General features: G+C 34.0%; 1 long non-coding RNA gene across 1 annotated transcript; it reads right to left on the bottom strand.

The window, feature by feature from the left end:
- Positions 1 to 3,809: 3,809 nt before the first annotated feature.
- On the bottom strand, positions 3,810 to 6,995 carry LOC145792588 (uncharacterized). Its single transcript, XR_014332043.1, has 2 exons — positions 6,216 to 6,995; positions 3,810 to 4,132 (listed from the first exon to the last, which is right to left on the bottom strand). It is a non-coding gene; the product is annotated as an uncharacterized LOC145792588 (long non-coding RNA).
- Positions 6,996 to 7,474: the final 479 nt, after the last annotated feature.

Raw genomic sequence — 7,474 nt, 5'->3', positions numbered from 1 at the left:
TGGTTACAAAAAGAGAGTACTAACTCTACACAATTAAGCCCTTGGCTTGATATACATGTAAATACAACAAAAACAACACAAAGAGTCTGACAGCCTCAAGCCTCCCAAGCTACGTCCTTGGAGGTGGCATAACACCTGTACCTGAAAAAGATGTCCCATATAGGGTGAGCCAACGCCCAGTAGAGATATGCTAAACATAATATGAACAATAACTAAAGCATTAGCACCTCACAAACGTTTAACTCATATAAACCAACCTACAGTACAATCCAGTTCCATAATCCTTCACTTAACAAAACTCAACTTATAAACATGGCTCAGAACTAGACCGAACAACTTAAGTGCTACATCTCATGCCAACAATACTTCAAACTACCATTTCACGGAAATTTTATCCGCGGGATTGGCACCCATGTATAATTATGTTTGAATTGCCATTTTACGGAAATTTCATCCGCGGGACTCGGCACCCATGTATAGATGTTTTTATATTGCCATTTTACAAAAATTTCGTCCGCAGGACTCGGCACCCATGTATTCAAATACTCATCATATACAATGACAACCAATACACCAATTGATTAGTTTTAATTCACCTAATCATCATGTAGTGTCTACAACAATCAAGACTATCCTCCACCGATAGCCCAAAGCAGTTATTTCTAAACAGATAATAAATGCACCGACAGATAAATTATTGACATTTTCAAAAGTGAGGGATTAATAAATCCAACTCTACCATTCTATCTCATAATGAGCCAATTTCATTATTCCCAACTCAATTTCATAATTCCATAACAAATGTCATTAATTACACTAATGACCCAAATATACCCAAACATGGCAATTTTCCCTTTAAGCTCAATATTGACCCAAAGGTCCAAATATTATCAACAACACCAATAATCTCATCTCTAGACCCAAATACACCTGTATAGGCTCAAAATACAAAACCCCTCTTATATACATTTTGAAAACCCTAACACCCAAAATTACCCAATATCAATGTTAAATCAAAATGACCAATAGTTTATGTTAAAGATCATAAAAATGAGTAGTTATCCCTACCTCAAACTCGGAGCTCAAAGGGAGAAGATGAAGAATTTCGAGATGCTCCAAATCCCAAGGTTTTCGGATCAAAACGTAGCCCACAACGAGATCAACATTTTTTACAAAGGCCCAAGAATAGGGGATCACTCTAACTAGATCAAACCCTAGAGAGAAGGTAGATTCTAGAGAGAGGAGCTCTCAAAAGAGGTTTTTAGAAAGTAAGAGAGAATGTGTGAAAGTGAAAAAGTGATCTAAAAAAACCCAGCTGATATCTGATATACGTATGACCCACTCGAGCGGATAATAGGACGCTCGAGCATCAAGCACAAAAACTGGACCCGCTCGAGCGTGAAGGGTACCTGCTGGAGCGCCAAGACACAACTGCAAAACACACCCGCTTGAGCGCAAAGGGAAAGCTGCTCGAGCGTAGATTTTCCCCTTCCAGTACTTTTACAGACAATGAACTACCCGCTCGAGCGCCCAGATACTTGCTCAAGCGTGACCTGCTCGAGCGCCAATATACCCGCTCGAGCGTGAAAAACACACCTGCAGAAGATTTGTAGAGGCACGAAATGCTGAGAGTGTGTAAACCCCGCTCGAGCGCAATAAGACCCGCTCGAGCGTACACCAAAAAGAAACAAACTCCGCTCGAGCGCAAAGGGACCCGCTTGAGTGTACCACCAAAATTCTGGGCAACAAGGAATGGGACAAAAGCTCAACCAACCTGCTCGAAGCACGCCCAATACATCCTAGAACTCAAACACACAGAATTAAAGGATAACAACAAGATATATAACCACCAACTCCACGAAACCCAAGTCCGGAATTCAACAATCAAAGGAAGGGAAACCGGAATCGCTATAGCGGGCTGGACGACTAACGAACCGATGTCCACCCATATCCCCAATATGCTCTCTATTCCCACTTTTTCCCTATTTTAGAGAGTCAAATATAAAATAAGTAATTCTAATAGACTCCCTACTCAACTCCTTGTTTAAGAGAGTAAACTTTTGACTCCTTACGTTTAGGGAGATTTCAATCACTCTCTATAATTAAAAAATTATTCTTTCTCTCTCATCTCTCATTTTTTTCTCAAATGGTGGAGGAGATAGAATAAAGTTTGAAAAAATATTTTTAATAAAAAATTATAAAGAACAAATATTTTTAAAATATTCAAAACATATACAGAAAAAATATGAAGTAATTGAACAAGTGAGTCCCTAAAATATGAAAGACACTTTTTAACTAAAATTTGAAAAAAAATTACTAGGGAGAATTGTTGGAGATGTTCTTAGTCATTGAACAAATAGATGGTCTATTTTTAAAAATATATTTTTCTTCTATTTTTTTAGAAATAAATGTGTTAAAATAAAATGTTACGATTATCGGATCGATCTAAGTTTTTTTATGGATGATATACATTTAGGATCCTAAAAAATGAACGATTCGGATTATCGAAACTTGATTTGTAATAAATCCAACAATCCCTTCAATTTTTCCCATGTTAATATGTAAATATAATTTCAACCCTATTTCATTTATTTTCAATTTCACTATTTATCTATTTTCGTTAAGTAAAACTGATGAAAAAATAAATATTTTAGTCATTAAATTCAATGTAAGTATACATAAAATTTTTTTGAATACTATTTTCATTGAGTTTAATAACTAAAATACTCATTTTTTTCATCGATTTTACTTAATGAAATAGGCAAATGGTTTAACTAGAAAACAAATCAAAAGTTCATTATTTAAATTGACAAAATTAAAAATAATTGTAAAGACATTAGGTTCAGTATATATTTTTTTGTTGGTATGAGATCCATCATTTGTAAAATAGTTTGGAGAGAAATCCTTTTGTTGGTTTTGGAGGACATTTTGTTTCTAATTTTATCCCTTAATTTATCTGTTGACTTTTTTTTATCTATTGACTTTTTGTTGACTATATGTTCAAATTTATATCTATTTGTTCAATTTTTTTTTCTATTTGTCCAAATTATATCTGTCTTTTCAATTTTTTTCCCTATCTGTTCAATTTTTTTTATTCAAACTTTGTTCCTCTCTCCTAAACCAACTCTATCTGTTGTCAAAATCTTTATTTTATCTATTTAAATTTTGTATCTGTTGAAATTATCTATTCAATTTTTTTATCTGTTGAAATACCAAGCCAAACTAAATTCTATCTATTAAAATACAGAGCCAAATTAATCCATATCTATTTATCATCATTAACACCACAAGCCAACAACAACTACTACAAAAAGAGAGAGAGTTGGATATGCTGATTTTATCTCTGGTAGAGATGATCGCAGATCGGGATAGGTCGGGTGGCATCACATATGCCATCTATTCAAAATTAGGAGGATGAAAAAAAATCAATTTGCATCCATCCACCGGTTTAGCGGATGCGGATTGAGCGGGCCATGTAAGTTAGTAGATAGATGCAATTGGTTTGGCGGTTTAAACTTTACAAATTTTTGGTAATTTTTTGAATTATAATTTTTATCTGAAAAAATATGTATTATTTGTCAATAATAGGCCATGGTACCACGCATGCATATTTTTAAGGTATTTTTTTTCATTTTCACAAAAATATATATTTTATTATTTATACTCTATGTTGTTACTTGTTAGTAATTTTTTTTTTTTTAATTTCATCTATGGACGGATCGGGTTCATATAGGTGCAGGATGTTGATGTAATGCTCCAAAATAAATGATAATCAAACTCTTTTCTCAATAATAAATAAATGACAAGCATTTTGATTATAATGTCCTTTCATTTCATATGATTCAAAATACAAAAGATAACACATGCAATTACACATTCATAAGTCCTAACCCTAAATCTATAGCCTGTGCCATGACGAGAAATATGAAACAAAAGTTATACAGATAATAAATGCCTTAAAAGCTTACAACTTTCCAAAACAATGCTTGGTTACCATAAAGATGAATTTAAACTCCAATACACTTAAAAGCCCTTAGTTTGTGCAAAACAAATACATTAGATAATAAAAAAGAAGCCTTTAGCTCCAAGTTCCTCCCAAACTATGATCTTGGTGGAGGCATATTATCAGTACCTGAAAATGGTTGCCTATATAGGGTGAGCCAAAACCTAGTAGAAAAAATCCAACACAGTATATAAATCTTAACAAATATATAACGTGAATGTATATGCAATGCTCGTGTCAAAACATTTTATATCTCTTTCCAACCATGCAATGCCAGGTTAATGTCACAATTCATAAAATCATTTCCATTATAATAGTAAACAGGGCAATGAATCACACTTTGGGAATCCCTAGGTACGTGTCTACAAGTAGACTATACAAGTACTATCAATTGTCATTTTTACCAGTACTAACCAAAAGGCTTGACACCTTTCCACCCGGGTTTTTTAGCCTTTCACCAAGGACACATAGGCTAACTTAATTTCCATAACCACACCCCTTACTCGGATTCACCAAATATTCACTATTTTTTCTTAAAACAACAACATTTTCAAATGTGTTAAACATGCAATAATGTTCAATGCCATGGATGAGAAAACAGTTTCAAATTTCCTAATTTTCATGTAATTTCTATAACAATCATAGCTATCATCCACCGATAACCCAAAACAGATATTTATAAACAGATAATTAATTTCCATAAAGATAAACTTTTCAAATTTCAAGATGTGAGTGGCAATATATACCCAACTCCACCATCCTCATCAACATCAATCCAATTTTACATGTCCAACATTAATTTCATTTATTTATACAAAATCAACATTTCATAAATTTAGGGCAAAAATCCATTTTCTTCCAAAATCAATTTCCACATATCAAAACCAACCATTTTATTACAACTCAACCTCATTCCTAATCCCACAACCATTTTCAAGATATCATTTGAAAACCCCTCTTTTGAGTTTTAACCAAAACCCTAGATTTGTTCAAAAATCCCCAAATCACAATATTGTTTTAGAAAACAACAAATAACTAAGTTAAAAATCATAAGAAAGTACGAAGAATTCCGACCTTAGAGAAGAAGACCCAAATGAGAGATGGGTAGAACTCAACGGAACCGAAAACATGAACTTCACTGATTAAAACGAAGCCCTCAACGTGTTCTCTCTTTTTAACAAAGGGACTAGGGTGTAGACATGGGTGGATTAAGGTGTTTTTGGAGCTTATAGGTGATTTCTAGTGAGAGAGAGAGAGTAGATTTGAGATTTAGAGAGAGAGAGAGAGGTGTGGAAAAGTGAACTTTACGACGTGATATATGCATAGACTGCTCGAGCGAAGGAATGGTCGCTAAACACCCAGAAGTTTTACAGACAGAAGGCCATCGCTTGACTTCAGAAAGGATAGCTCGAGCGCAATAAAGACTGCTCGAGCAAAGAATACCATCTCACAGTATCTTTGTAGACCTGCAAGAGTACTAGGAGTTCACAAAGACTGCTCGAGCGCAAGAATCACCGGTCGAGCGAAGAAACAAAATTCTGGGCAACAACAGTTTTGAAAAATAAGCTACCAACCTGTTCTAAATACAACCGAGACACTCCAATAACCAAACTTAATGAGGAATAAGGATAAACAAATCACGAACAACCATATAAGATACTAAAACCCGAATTCAAAACATCAAATGGGTCTAAGTCTAAATTATAATCGCTATAGTTGATTTGTTATCCGAATCGTATGCATGGATTTTGAAATTTTCATCCGCATTTGTCTGTCAAAAAACACATATCCACCCAAAATCAATAAATGTGGGTTAGTTTAGGCGAGTTGGGCGGATTTGATGGATCCATGATCACCCCTAATCTATGGAACTAGTTGCAAAAAGCTTCAACAAAGATTAGTGCAACCATGCTTTTCTTCTTTTGCACCACTGGACTGCCAGTGCCGTCGATCACGACAACAATATTACTGAAATCGAGTAAATGCACCAGATCTAATGAAACAAAGATCAGATGCCAATACTCATTCTCAAGCATCATCAATAACAAATTAGCATATATCTAGCCATTATTTCAGACGTCAATCTATGTATGCAATCCAAAGAAAGAAACAATAATTTGCCAAGAAACTTTATCTCTCTTGATATGAATTATGAACTAATGTTTTAAAAAAACACTTCAAGTGGAGCAAGGAAAAGCAAACGATGATTTACCTAATGAAGATTTTGCACAAAATTGAAATTCAGCAATCCAAAGTGATCGTAAATCTGAAATAACTCCAAAATCAATAGAGAGACACGAAAAACGAATGATGATTTTGCCTGAAAAAGGTTTTCACATATATTCAATTGCAAAGATTAATTTAATCCACACACATATATATATATATATATATATATATATGATGAGAGAGAGAGAGAGAGAGAGAGAGAGATAAACTTGAGGAATATGTGGATAGAGATTCAAATTGGAAAGTGTTTTGGAAGGGATTCGAATATTTTTTCAAAATTGAGAATCGTGATCGCGACAACGAACGAAACGTGTTTAGTATAAAGGAAAGACGGAAGAAAAGAGAAAGAAAGTGAGATTATTTGCTGTGGAGGGCTTCAAGGCAGTATCGCTCCCTTTACTTTCACCCATCACTGCCTTCAACCGAAGGAAACTCGAAGTGCAAAAAAAGAAGGAAACCAAATGGATAGCAACGACAACGATGGATCTGAAGAAGAGACAGCGTTGGGTGATGAGGACTGTGAATGTAGATGTGGAGGTGGTGGTCCGCCGCCGTGTCACACAAACTCAAATCAAGAACCTGTTGACGGTGATGAACTCAGATCGTTGGGTGGTCTGTGATGAAGGCGGTGATGAAACCTGTTGATGGGTGACGCCAATGGTGGAGGCGGTGGCGACGGTTCTGCTAGAGAGAGATAAAATGGATTTTCAACATGTAAGAGAGTGTTTCGTTAATAAAAAAAGTGTGTTGTGAACTTTTGAGAATAGTCTGTTCATTTTGCAAAATAATGTCCTTATGAACATACAATTTTAGTGCCTGGGCTTTTGGGTGAAGAAAAATCAAAATTAGATTTATCACCCGAGCGTCCTTTATTTTATTACAAGACTCGAACTCTGAATTTTTTTTATTTATAATTCCCCCCCTTTTTTTCAAACAATTTTCCCTAAAAAAACTTGTTAATGCCTACTCTTAGCATACATAACAAAAAAAATTAAATATTTTAGGATAAATTAAAAATACACTCTCTGAGATTTGCTTAAAATACGAATTATCCTTTGTGATTTAAAAAATTATAAATATCTCCTATCAAAAATTTTTATTTGATAGAATGAACTGAAAAAATAAATTTTTTAACTTTTTCTAAAACAATAATAAAATTACCTAAATTATTAATTAAAATAAATTTCTAACATCATTAAAAATTGTTAATTAACTTGATAATTTATTAATAAAATGAGTCAT

The sequence above is a fragment of the Camellia sinensis genome, chromosome 6 (assembly GCF_055761805.1).
Source record: "Camellia sinensis isolate YWXY chromosome 6, ASM5576180v1, whole genome shotgun sequence".
Classification (NCBI taxonomy): domain Eukaryota; kingdom Viridiplantae; phylum Streptophyta; class Magnoliopsida; order Ericales; family Theaceae; genus Camellia; species Camellia sinensis.
Note: the sequence above shows the minus strand (reverse complement) of the source record. Positions and strands in the feature narration are given on the sequence as shown.